Below are 14638 nucleotides of genomic sequence, written 5' to 3' on the forward strand. Positions count from 1 at the left end.
GTTAAATTGAGAACAATCGTGATCAGGTGTTCCATTTTCCTTCAGGAAGGAAAGTGAGGATTTAAATTTCCACAAACTTTAAGCTTAGTTACTGGTCCTTCTAACAACAATGACTGATACTTAAGAAGCCTACTGTCTGTCATCCAAATATTAACCTTAGAATTTAGATTCCACTCACATCATGAGAAGTCAGTACAAAGGTTTCGTCCATTAATTATTTTTAAAGCCAGGTGCTAATAAAGCCTTAGCCCCACTGCAATGACACCCATCCCATGAAACTACATCTAATCCTCTGCTTAGAAAACCAATAATTTTTCAGTGACAAACAATTAAATATCTGTGCAAGAAAATTTGAGTTTCAGACCAAACCAGTTTGTCAGTTTGGGCCTGCTGAGTTTCAGCTATAAGTTTTCCTATAAAGGCCGGGCAAGTTCCCCATAACCCGGAATCCAAATGCGACAGTAACCTGTGATTCCCAAAATCCCAATTGTCTTAAAGTCATAGGTGGGGGGATTTAGGGGTAATTCTCTCATATGGAGTTTCTGATAAGATAGGCCCAGAACCGATTGTTGAGCTGAGCCTTTTCTCTTGATGCCTTGTAACCACAGCCTGCCAGAAAGTTTAAATCTTCTGAGGCTCGCGAACAAGCTTTCTGACAAAATATCATCTACATATTGTAACACCACTGCTTCAGAGCTGTTAAAGTTTTGTAAATCCCGTGACAAACTTTGTCCGAATAAGTGAGGACTGTCACACCTGGAAAACTGTCCATAACAACTGGCTGCGTTCTTAAGGCAAATAGGAATTGACTTTTTCCGCCAAAGGCACTGAATGCATCTTTTAAATCAATTACTGAGAAATATTTGGCCCGTTCAGGAATTTCAGACAATAGAGTATAAGGATTAGGCACCACGGGGTGTAAAGGAACTACAACCTCATTTATTATTTGTAAATCTTGAACTAGTCTCCATTTACCATTTGATTTCTTTATACCCAAAATAGGAGTGTTGCAAGGACTGTTACAGGGAATTAATAGTCCCTGTTTTTTTAAATTTTCGATGATGGGTTTTAACCCTTCTTTAACTTCAGGTTTCAGTGGATACTGCTTCTTATGTGGAAATACGTGTGGGTCTTTGAGCTTAACAACTACAGGAATAGCATTTTGTGCTCGACCCACAGATTTTCCATCAGCCCATACTCTAGGATTTACATTTTGTTCAACTAAACGGAGAGAAAGGGAGGGCTCCATATTCATGAAAACAGAGGCATGGACCTTGCTCAGTATATCTCTTCCCAAAAGGGGTGAGGGAGATTCTGGCACAATCAGAAACTCGTGTGAAAACAGCACAGAATCCCAGTTGCAAGATAAAGAATAACTGAAATAATAAACTTTTGGCTTGTCCAGACAGTCCCATTACGGAAGCGGATCGGGAAGAAAGTGGGCCAGGGGCTTCAGTAAGCACAGAATAAGTTGCCCCAGTATCTAAAAGGACGGATTGGCCCCCCACAACTATTAATACCCGGGGTTCCTCAGGTGTAATTAGGATGGGAGCTTGTGTGGGGACCCCCGGGCACCTTCAGTCCTGATTGTCTTGAGAGTCCGACCCCGGAGACCTACGCCTCTGGGGGCAGTCTCTCTTCCAGTGTGGTCCTTTGCAGACCGGACATGGAGCCGGGGCGGCTTAGATGCCTGAGGGCAATCCCGCTTGAGGTGCCCCTCCTTTCCACAGCAGTAGCAAGCCCATCCCTTTTCACCTGGGCCCCTCTGGGCATTTTTCTCAGGCTGTTTAAGAACGTTTTTTATAGCCATGGCGAAGGCTTCTGCCTTTTCCTTTGTCTTTTTTTGCCTTTCTTTCTTTTCCTCATGTTTCCTACCATAATAGACTGTCTGAGCCAGTTCTAACAGAGTATCTAAAGACTGATTTGGTCCATACGCCTGTTTTAATAGCTTACGGCGGATATCTGGAGCCGACTGAGTGAGAAATCTATCCTTTAAGATCACTTTTCCCTCTTCACTTTCGGGATCAATCTCAGTGAATCTGCGAAGGCCTTCTCTCAGTCTATCTAGGCCAGGAGCTTCTTTTCCTGTTCTATATCTGCCAATTTGCCATAGTTTAAAGGCTTAGAACGCGCCTGCCTAAGTCCCTCAAGAATACATCTAACAAAATGACTCTGATCCCATCTTCCTTTAGCTGTGTTGTAGTCCCAGTCTGGTTCTATAGTTGGGAACTCCTGATTCCCAGTGGAGGGCCGCTATCTCGTTCTCCCTCTTCTCTACTGATTCAAGCAGGCACTTCTCATAAGCAACCGCTTTCAAAACTCGACTTTGACTCAGGCGTTTGTCCAAGATATACATCACATCTTTCCAATGAGATCATAAAGCAAAGTAACACCTTTAAAAGCTCTGATATTTCTGGGTTCTAAATAGTCTCCCAGATCCTCCTTGATTCTTTGTATTGATAAGAGCTTATTAACTCTCACAGACTGATTATTTCTCCCGGTGGGTGTTTCATAACACTTGTTGGCTGTTCCTCAGTCTCTCTGGCTGCTCTGCGCATATGATCCCAGGGATAGATTGGAGAAACCTGTTTTTCCTCTTCTTTTGTCCCTGTCCTCCATCTCATGTTACTTCGATGGTCTGAGTTTCTACTGAAACCAGAGTAGTCTGAGGTCGTACTGAGACAGGAGTTGTTTGGACCTCCATGTGTTTGAATCCCTGGAGTCCCTAAGGAAGAGGATACTGATTTCACAAATCTATACCCTTAGGACATAAGTCTGGCATATTAGAAAAAGGGCAACACATATGTTACTTTTACCCATTTCCTTTGTTCTTTACAGAACCGGTCTAATTGTACAGTATTTACTTAAGAGCCCTCCAACTGGCCACCGTTGCCGTCCTCCAATGGATTATCGTGGGGTTGGTCTTCTCCCTGGGGATCAAATCTATCTCATTTAGGATACAGTTCAAAGGACTGTTGGGGTCTTAGCTGGACTAGGATTTAATAGAGACAGCGCCATTTTGAGGCGTCCCTCCCTGCTCTAGATGGGGTGTAGACAGACGTTACACCAAAAGCTTTTCCTTCCTGGTCGGACTTATCCCTTACCGACGCAGGGGCCGTACTCGTCCCTCTCTACCACCGAGATGGGGTGGGGATGTTAGACTTGATAGCATCCCTACTTGACGTCCAATTAATGCTTGCCTTGTCACCAGAATCAGAGTAACCTTCCGAATGCCTCAGCTCCATTGTGGGAAACATTCGTCAGAGTGCCTGTGCACGCCCTGAGTATTTGACGACAATAAGACCACGCGAACATAAAACTGAGATGTTCTTTCCAAGCATCATGTGAAGAACCCTCTCTGATCCACTAAGAGACCAAAGGAAAAAAACTTCGAAAAGAGTACTTAATCAGAGATGTTTTGGGAGCTAGAGCTCCATCTAGCTTCTGAAATTCCTAGCAGGCTAGACACTTTCTTGACTAAATGTTTGGGACCTAAGCCACAGTACACAGTAACAGTTAGATCACAAGTCCCTTGAAAGTCTATGATCCGATAGATTAGGTTAGTACTTCTAATTCCCAAGGAGTTATTGAATGGTCAAAGAGACCGAAAATTTGACCGAGAAAGGGAGAGTTCGGCACGCTTTGCTCATTTCTGGTAAAGAGACATTGCCCTTGGCATTGGCAGGTCGGTATAACGCCCGACAGGTTTCTGTCATAACTATCTTCATGGAACGGCAGAGCAGGGCTCCTTACTTGTTACACGCAGTGCATTCACCACACAAGCACACGTTGACACAAAAGCAAAACAGTATAGAAGCTAAAGCTCCAAGTTAAAGGATCCCGGACGAGCCCCCAAGATGAAAGGTTGTTTTGGGAATCACGCGAAATTCTTCGGAGGAGAAGAATTCAATCCGGGGCCAGAGACGAGGCTTGACTAGATTTTGTGTAATAATTGAAGAGGAGATAGAGACCACAGCTTCATTAGGCATCGCAGAGAGTAGCTCCCTGCTGCTCTTTAGCTGGATGTTATATAGTCACTAAAATGAAAGAAAGGAATGTCTTAAATTCAGAATGGCACGGACTTCCCCTCACCCATAAGGCATGCATTTTGGGATAAATGGTTTATCCTGGCCTAAAATGATTAACTTGAATCTTGAAGAAGGGCAGACCACCATACAAATAGTTTCATTTACATAGATTAGGGGAACAATATCCATATGGTTTTAGGTTCTGGGCCAAGAGGCGGAACCGACTTGAGACAGAGTTTTGGAGGCATGGTTCTATAGCTGACAAGACTTCCATAGATGCAGCAAAAGCGGCTACTCTCCAGTTTGTGCTCATTCACAATAGAAACCTTTCTTGTATAGAGAAGGAAAAAATATTGCTAGTTTGTTTCCTCCTGGCTTAAGAGAGATATGTCTGACACCAGGTATTTCCCATTTGGAGACTGGCCTTCCTGCCTGTTACCCTCTCAAGGAGCCACTTCAATGAGAGGCCTGCACACCGCAACTAGAGCATAGAACCTACTCACCAAAACGAGAGAAAAACTCAAGCAGCAACGAAGACCCACACAGTCAAAATTAAATAAATAAAATTATATATAAAAAAAGAAGTCTAAAGAAATTGCCCAAACCCTCCTCTCTGAACACATCCTAAACAGTGTTTTACTAGAGTGAAGGTACTCTACATTTAACCATTATGTAGGCAAGGCACTCTGCTTGATCCTCTCACATGTATTTTCTTACTTATTCCTAACAATAGCTTTTCAGTGTAGTCATAGGTAAGCTTGTTGCATCTCCTGAAATCTATGGTTCATCACAAAAAGACTGCATGTCCTCAAATTCTTCTCTAAAGAGGCCTTCCTTCTTATGCAATCTGATTCTCCCCTGTAGACATTCTCCACTTCAACTTCCTCAAGTGGTGTGTTCATCGCTCAGTTGTATCCAACTCTGCAGAACCATGGACTGCAGCCCTCCACATTCCTCTGTCCATGAGATTCTTCAGGCAAGAATACTGGAGTGGATAAGCTATTCCCTTCTTCAAGGGAACTTCCTGATCCAGGAATCTAACTTAGGTATCCCGCATTGAGGGCAGATTCTTTACTGTCGGAGCCACCAGGACATGAAGCAGTTGTCCAGCCTGACCTCACTGATGCTCCCAGACCATACTCCCTGCTCAGAGCCCAACGAGACTGTATCACCCACTACTTATTGTTCCTGTGACCAACCAACACGCAGGTCCCTACTCATTTCTTCTCACTTTCATGGCCCACTTGATACTCTTGCCATAATTCTTGACCATTTCAATAAGCATATAGAAATCCTTCTGATATTTTGGCTCTCGGTCTTTGGACTCTTCTGCAATTTGACCTCTACCTTATCTCAGGGACTTTATCTGCTGCCTCAACTCCAGGAACTCCATCTGTTTCCAGCTCACATGCCAATGGCTTTTCTATCCCATTGGGACTTTGAGCCCACTGATCCCATCACTACTCAGTGTCTCCCTCCTCCATGATCTCCTTTGTTCCTTCTGTTTCTGGATTAAATTCGTCATTTCACTCACTCCTCAGCACAGACACCCAATCTCCTTGCCCATCACAGTTTCTGTTGGACTTGTTTGACAAAACCACCAACCTGGATATAATAACCTATGCCCTTTGCAGCTGCGTAACAACAGAACATAAAATGAAGACACAACCACACTTCTTCATACCACTTTGAATTAATAGCCATAACACCAATCATGTTCTTAATAATACCCAGGAACCAAACTGTAATTCCTCAGCCCATTTATGCTTTTAATGTGGTAATTCACACCTTTTTCTTGATCCTCAAACCTCCGGCATTTCCTCTCCCATCTTTGTATAAAATGAATGACTTTTCTTCCTACTGTCTAAAAGAATTCTAGGAATAAGTAATTTAGTTTCAAGAGAAAGAGAATTAGACAGTTTCCCTATTAAAAATAAATCATGGGGCTTCCCCGGTGGCTCAGTGGTAAAGAATCCACCTGCCAATGCAGGAGACACAGGTTTGATCCCTGAGCCCAGAAGATTCCACATGCCATAGAGCAACTAAGGCCATGTACCACAGCTACTGAGCCTGTGCTCTAGAGCCCAGGAATTGCAACTGTTGAGCCCACGTGCTGCAACTACTGAAACCCATGCACCTAGAGCCGGTGCTCTGCAACAACAGAAGCCACTGCAATGAGAAGCCCACGTACCGCAACTAGCGAATAGCCCCTGCTCCCACAACTAGAGTAAAGTCTGGGCAGCAACCAAGACTCAGCACAGCAGGAAATAAAATAAACAAAAATTTTAAAAATAAATAAATCATGAAACCTAGAAAAAATATAAAAGAAGGTTTTCTGAAAGCAAGATAGAACTAATAGGACAATAAAATATTGTGGCATATGATCCAGGAGAAGAAGAAAACACTGAGTCATCGTTTATCCCAAGGTCACTTGCCATTCAGGATGAGTCATGTGAAGGGCTGAGAAACTCAAAGCTCATTCAATATTCTTTCTGGTCTATAGGGACAAACGTAAGGAGATAGGTCTAACAAAGAAGGATTTATCCTAGAAAAACCACGCATACTTTGGTCTTGGAAAATAAAAACCACTGCAAGGAGATCCAACCAGTCCATTCTGAAGGAGATCAGCCTAGGGATTTCTTTGGAAGGAATGATGCTAAAGCTGAAACTCCAGTACTTTGGCCACCTCATGCGAAGAGTTGACTCGATAGACGTGCTAAGTTCCGGGAGTTGGTGAAGGGCTGTGATTCTGGATGGCATCACACGACTGAGCGACTGATCTAATCTGATACCATAAGAATAAAACCAACTCTGAAATAGATAAAGTTTAATTATTTCAGTCCCTGAAATTGGATTAGATGATTCTGATTGCTAATATTCTTAGATATCTACCAGAAGCAAGAATACATTCTCCCTGAAGAAAAAAATCATCCTCACTAATTTTTTAGAAATATTTTAACATATGAAATTCAGCATTTAATCAAAAAAGTGTTCATGAAATAGACACTATCACACAAATAAAAAAGAAAGGTAAGAATTATAAGAGAAAATTGATACACAGTTAAAATTAAGAATTTCAAAAGAATATGGAAAGCTATAAAACAAGATAATTTTAAACCTGAAAAATATAAGAATCAAAAAAAGGTAACTTTAGCAGCAGATTCAACAGACCTCAAAAGAATAGTATTGAACTGGAATTCAGGAAGAAGAAAATATTTAAACAGAACAAGTAGAAAATATATGCATGAAAATAGAGAAGAGAAAGAAGGAAAGAAGCGATCTAATATCATGTAATTAAAATCCCACAGGGAAAGCAAAATAGAGTAGATGTAATATTTGGAAAAAAAGGTTGAAATTTTTCCAAAATGTATGAAAATTAAGAACAGACTCAAGAAGCACTGTGAGCCACAAGCAGTATAATTTTTTGTAAAAAAGGTACATCATTTTAAAAGGTTGCAAACAAAAAAAATAAAATAAAATCTTACAACTTCAGCAGGGGCAAAAAGAGATTAATCTGACAGGATCAGAATAGACTGCAGGAGATTTTTGAACAGAAATAACAGAAGACACAGAGCTTATAGCTTCAAAGTACAGAGAGAAAATAATTGTCGACACAGAATGCAACCCCCAAAGAACACATTCTTCAAAAGTGAAGGAACAACAAAGATATTTTCTGACAAAGAAAAACTGAGAAAATTTAGCGCCAGCAGACTTGCAGTAAAGGAAACCTTAAAAAGTGTTTTTCAGACAGAGGGAAATGAAACCAGATGGAAGCTCAGAAATCCATGAAGGAATGACAAGCAATAAAAATGATAAACACATGGAAAGATTTGAATGGATATTGCTTTGAAGACATAATAAGAGTATAGTGATATTTAACAAATATATGTTGCTAAGAAAATATGGGTGTGTGTGCAAAATTAATTAGACAATATGGTATTGATGAAAAAGGAAATATATAGACTAGTAAAATGAAATTCAGATCAAGAAGCCAACACAATCATATATAGATATTCATTTTAAGCCTAATGTGGCACTTCAGAAGTCTGGACAAGGAATGGTCTTTTTAGTAGGTAGTGCTGAGAAAATTAGATTTTTGAAATGAAAAACAAAATCAATTTTGACCTGATCTTACACCATACTTAATTCCAGGTCAATCATAAATCTAAATATGAGAAACCATCAATACAACTTTTAGAAATAATACCTTTTAAATCAGGTATATAAGAAGTGTTTTCTTTTTCAGTTCAATTCAGTCCCTCAGTTGTGTCCAACTCTTGGCGACCCCATAAACCGCGGCACACCAGGCCTCCCTGTCCATCACCAACTCCCGGAGTTCACTCAAGCTCACATCCATTGAGTCCATGACATCATCCAACCATCTCATCCTCTGTCATCCCCTTCTCCTCCTGTCCTCAATCTTTCCCAGCATCAGGGTCTTTTCAAATGAGTCAGCTCTTCGCATCAGGTGGCCAAAGTATTGGAGTTTCAGCTTCAACATCAGTCCTTTCAGCGAACACCCAAGACAGATCTCCTTTAGGATAGACTGGTTGGATCTCCTTGCAGTCCAAGGGACTCTCAAGAGTCTTCAACACCACAGTTCAAAAGCATCAATTCTTCTTCACTCAGCTTTCTTTACAGTTCAACTCTCACATCCACACATGACTACTGGAAAAACTGTAGCCTTGACGAGACGAACCTTTGTTGGCAAAGTAATGTCTCTACTTTTGAATATGTTGTCTAAATTGGTCATAACTTTTCGTCCAAAGAGCAAGCGTCTTTTTATTTCATGGCTGCAGTCACCATCTGCAGTGATTTTGGAGCCCAAAAAAATAAAGTCTGACACTGTTTCCCCATCTATTTCCCATGAAGTGATGAGACCAGATGCCATGATCTTAGTTTTCTGAATGTTGAGCTTTAAGCCTACTTTTTCACTCTCCTCTTCTACTTTCATCAAGAGCCTTTTTAGTTCCTCTTCACTTTCTGCCTTAAGGGTGGTGTCATCAGCATATCTGAGGTTATTGATATTTCTCCCAGCAATCTTGATTCCAGCTTGTGCTTCTTCCAGCCCAGTGTTTCTCATGATGTACTCTGCATATAAGTTAAATAAGCAGGGTGACAATATACAGCCTTGACGTACTCCTTTTCCTATTTGGAACCAGTCTGTTGTTCCATGTCCAGTTCTAACTGTTGCTTCCTGACCTGCATATAGGTTTCTCAAGAGGCAGGTCAGGTGATCTGGTATTCCCATCTCTTTAAGAATTTTCCACAGTTTATTGTGATCCACACAGTCAAAGGCTATGGCATAGTCAATAAAGCAGAAGTAGATGTTTTTCTGGAACTCTATTGCTTTCCCATGATCCAGCTGATGTTGGCAATTTGATCTCTGGTTCCTATGCTTTTTCTAAATCCAGCTTGAACATCTGGAAGTTAACAGTTCAGTATTGCTGAAGCCTTGGAGAATTTTGAGCATTACTTTGCTAGCATGTGAGATGAGTGGAACTGTGTGGTAGTTTGAGAATTCTTTGGCATTGCCTTTCTTTGGGATTGGAATGAAAACTGACCTTTTCCAGTCCTGTGGCCACTGCTGAGTTTTCCAAATTTGCTGGCATATTGAGTGCAGCACTTTCACAGCATCATCTTTTAGGATTTGAAATAGCTCAGCTGGAATTCCATCACCTCCACTAACTTTGTTCATAATGATGCTTCTTAAGGCCCACTTGACTTCACATTCCAGGATGTCTGGTTCTAGGTGAGTGATCATACCATCGTGATTATCTGGGTAGTGAAGATCTTTTTTGTAAAGTTCTTCTGTGTATCCTTGCCACCTCTTCTTAATATCTTCTGCTTCTGTTAGGTCCAGACCATTTCTGTCCTTTATTGAGCCCATCTTTGCATGAAATGTTACCTTGGTATCTCTAATTTTCTTGAAGAGATCTCTAGTCTTCCCCAGTCTATTGTTTTCCTCTATTTGTTTGCACTGATCACTGAGGAAGGCTTTCTTATCTCTCCTTGCTATTCTTTGGAACTCTGCATTCAAATGGGTATATCTTTCCTTTTCTCCTTTGCCTTTTGCTTCTCTTCTTTTCACAGCTATTTGTAAGGCCTCTTCAGACAGCCATTTTGCTTTTTTGCATTTCTTTTTCTTGGGGTTGGTCTTGCTCCCTGTCTCTTGTACAATGTCATTTAATACTTCTTTATCTGACTGTGTGGGGTCTTAGTGTGGCACTCAGGATCTTCATTGTGTCATGGGCTCAGTAGTTGAGGTGCCCAGGCCAAGTTGTTCTGTGGCATGTGGGTTCTTAGTTACCCAACCAGGGATTGAACCTGCATCCCTTGCATTGCAAGGCATATTCTTAACCACTGCACCACCAACAAAGTGTCAAGAAATGTTTTCTTATAGCATTATACCTAGAAAGCACCAATAATAAGTGCAAAAATTTATAAATAGAACCATATTAAAATTAAGAACCTCAGCTCCTCGAAGCTACCATTAATAGAGTTAAGAGGCAAGCACAGAATGTGAAAATATAGTTGCAGTATATATAACCAACTAAGGAGTCATATCCAGAATATGTGAAGATCCCTCACTGATGAACAATAGAAAAAATGGGCAAGAAACTTGAAAAGATACTTTATAGAAAAATGTATGTAAGAGGGCAATACACACAAGAAATGGTATACCATTTTAGAAGTTTCTGGGAAATGTGAAATAAAAGCTACATCCACTAGAAACATTGAAATTTAATAAATAATAATTGCAAATGTATCCCCAGATGTATATTCAACAAAATGCTCCCCACATATGTACCATAGAGTTCATAGCAGGCTAAAAGCTCAAAACTAGAAACAACTATATGCCCAATAAGGATAGAGTAGGTAATAAATTATGTTATCTTACAACAGAATGTTCAATAGAAATAAAAATAAGTGGACTACGATAACATACAACAAAGTAGGTGAATTCAACAAAAACAATGTTGACACAAATGCAAAACATTGTATATTAGCTTTTAAAGCTCAAGACTAAACTATACTGTTATAATTCAGGATAGTGGTTGCTTTGAGGAAAGGGGAAATGCATAGGATAATGAAGGAACATGTGAGGAAGGGGTCTGGGCTGCCTACATTTTTTTGTTATTTGACCAAGATGATGGCCACACGGTTTTCGTGTGGTGTTAACTCCCTGAGTTGTACACTGATACTTAACATACTCTTCTGAGGTTATGCTTCACCAAAAAAAAAAAAAAAAAAAGTTTTTAAATGTAAGGTGATTAGGAGAGAGCTACGGACTTCCCATCACCACCACAATCCACTCACTAGCAACTACACTCATACTGCTTGCCTACTTAATATTATTGATAAGGACAGCCCCAACCTGTGCACTAGATTTCATTCCTGCCTGCCTTTTCAAAAACATCACTCTAAGGTCTCTCTTCTGTGTCTCCCACATTAAAAAAAAAAAATTTTATCATTTATTTTTGGTTGCACTGGGTTCTCATGGCTGACAAGAGCTTCCTCCAGATGCAGCGAGTGGGGGCTACTCTCCAGTTACGGTGCTCAGGTTTCTGATTTCAGCGGCCTTTCTAGTTGCAGAGCATGGGCTTAGTTTCCTCAGGGCATGTAGGAGTCTTCCCAGATCAGGGATCTAACCCATGTTTACTGCATTGGCAAGTGGATTCTTAACTGGACCACCACGGAAGTCCGTCTCACACATTTGTAATGATATTCTCTTTAATGGATCATTTTCATCAACAGCTTTCAGATAAGAAGGTATTTGTTTTATTGTTAAAACATGGTCAACATTACCTCCCCCACCAGCTAATTCCTTATTTTATCAACTATCCTTTACAGTACAATTCCTGAGACAAGTTGTCTGTACTTGTTGCCTCTAATTTCTCTCCTTTTATGCTCTTAAAAATGGCATTGAAACATGTATAATTTCATATAAGAAACGAATCACCAGTCCAGGTTCGATGCAGGATACAGGATGCTTGGGGCTGGTACACTGGGATGACCCAGAGGGATGGTACGGGGAGGGAGGTGGGAGGGGGTTCAGAATGGGGAACACGTGTACACCCATGGTGGATTCATGTTGATGTATGGCAAAACCAATACAATATTGTAAAGTAATTAGCCTCCAATTAAAATAAATAAATTTAAATTAAAAAAAAAAAAAAAAAAAAACTCTTTCAACCAGACTTTGCCTCACCTTTCCATGAAAAGTATTCTCTTGTCAAGGTCACTAGTGACCTCCTTATTGACCTTCCAGTGATCTTCATCCTCATCTTGGTTGATCCGGCTGCAGGGTTGGATAGAACTGATTCCTTTCTCTTTGACATTCTTTATTAGATTGGCTTGCAGAGAGCAGCACTGGTTTTCTTTCCACCTCTCACTGGGCTTTCATTTTTAGTTTATTTTTCCATGTCTTCTTCTGTTTCTCGATCACTTATTGTTTACACTGAATCTTGGTTCTCTAGTCTATGTGCCCACACTATCTTTATGACTTCATCCAGTCTCATGGCTTCAAATATCCTTTATATGTTGACAACTCTCCAATTTAAATCTCCAGCCCAAATCTATCTCCTGAGCGCCAGAGTCATCAGTCCTACTATCTGCTTGTCATTTCATTTCAAATCTGACATCTGCAATTCAACATTTCCAAAACTGAACTTTTGATCTTTCTCCCACACTGCTCCACTGAATGAATCTTCCCTGTCACAGTGGCAACTCTGTCCTTCTAGTCACCCAGAACAAAAATCTTGGAGTCATCCTTGGTCCCTCTCTTTCTCTGAAACTCCACATTTAATCCATCAGGAAGTGCTATCAGCTGTTGCTGTTCAGTCGGTAAGTTGTGTCCACCTCTTTGCTACGCCCATGGACTACAGTGTGCCAGTATCCTCTGTCCTCCACTATCTTCTGAAGTTTGCTCAAATTCATGTCCACTGAGTCAGTGATGCTGTCTAACCTACCTAGTGCTATATCTAATGCTGTCAGGCTCATCATTTAAAAAGCATGTAGATTCTCATAAATTCTCCCTCTCTCCACATCTGCCATCCTATTCCATACACCCACCACTTTCCACCTGGACTACTGCAGCGGTCTCTTAAAGTTCTCCATGTCCCTGCTTTATCTTCCTCAAACTACTCTAACCTGGCACCTAGAGTGCTATTTTTAAGCGATTTAACAAATTAGATGATGGATCTGTCTAAAGACTTGCAGTGACTTTTCACCTCACTCAAAATAAAAGCCAGGTTCCTAGATTCTCATGATCTACTTCCTGTTGCTTCTCTGCCTTCAACACTGGATGTCCACTTCCCTGCTCTCCTCCTCACAGAAGTGGCTTCTTACAATCACTCACACCCACCACACACATAGATATTTTAGCGCCATTGAACTTGCTCTGTATTAGGAATGCACATTTTCAGATATAAAATTATTTCCCTCACCTGCTTCAGTTTTTGCCCATATTTAATCTTCTCAATGACACTTACTCTAAGCCTTCTATTTCAAATTGTAAACTGCTTCTTTCTGCCTCACACTCCTGATTCACTTAATCTTATTTTATTTTTAAATAACTTATTGTATTTACCATACCAAATAATCCACATTTATTTATTGTGTTTGCTGGATATTATATGCTTCCTTCACTAAAATGCAAAGTCAAGGGCAGCTATTCATGTTTGTCGTGCTTGTCAAAACATTCCAAGTAGCTGATCCATGGTAGGTCCTCAATAAATACTTGTCAGATAAATGAATAAATATGGAATCTTAAAGTTCTTTTTCATGCTTTGTGAATAAATCCAAGGATGAGAAAGCCACTGGAAGATTATGAGCAAGTGAATATTTTTTTCAAAGCAAAAAAAATGAGAAAAATGAAGCTGATATTGATTTTTAAGAGATTAGGATGAATGAGGTATGAACATGTTCAGAGAAATAAAAAGATCCATTAGTTGAGCATGGAAAAGAGATCCTTCTTATTTTCCCCAAAAATATTGTTCCAGACTATCAAAGGGAAAAGGTGGAGAATATTAGGTTGAAAATTGGAGGGAAAAAATGGGAGAAAATTGTAGAATCACACATAGTCATGAAAGTCAAAGTTGCTCAATCATGTCCAACTCTTTGCAACCCCATGGACTATATACAGTCCATGGAATTCTCCGGGCCCTAATACTGGAGTGGGTAGACATTCCCTGCTCCAGGGGATCTTCCCAACCCAGGGATCAAACCCAGGTCTCCCACATTGCAGGTGGATTCTTTACCAGCTGAGCCACAAGGGAAGTCCAAGAATACTGGAGTGGGTAGTCTATCCCTTCTCCAGAGGATCTTCCTGACCCAGGAATCAAACTGGGTCTCCTGCATTGCAGACAGATTCTTTACCAACTAAGATATGTGGGAAGCCAGTTGTGTCCAACTCTGTGTAACCCTATGAGCTGCAGCCTGCAAGGCTACTCTGTCCATGGGATTATCCAGGCAAGGATACTGGAATAGGTTGCCATTTCCTTTTCCATCAAAATAAGTGAGAATAAAGAAATTAGATGAAGACGACAGAGAAATTTCACTTATTTTTCACTGAATGAAGGTCAGGCACAATGTAATGTGCCGAATGT

Source organism: Bos javanicus, chromosome 14, assembly GCF_032452875.1.
Source record: "Bos javanicus breed banteng chromosome 14, ARS-OSU_banteng_1.0, whole genome shotgun sequence".
Taxonomy (NCBI): domain Eukaryota; kingdom Metazoa; phylum Chordata; class Mammalia; order Artiodactyla; family Bovidae; genus Bos; species Bos javanicus.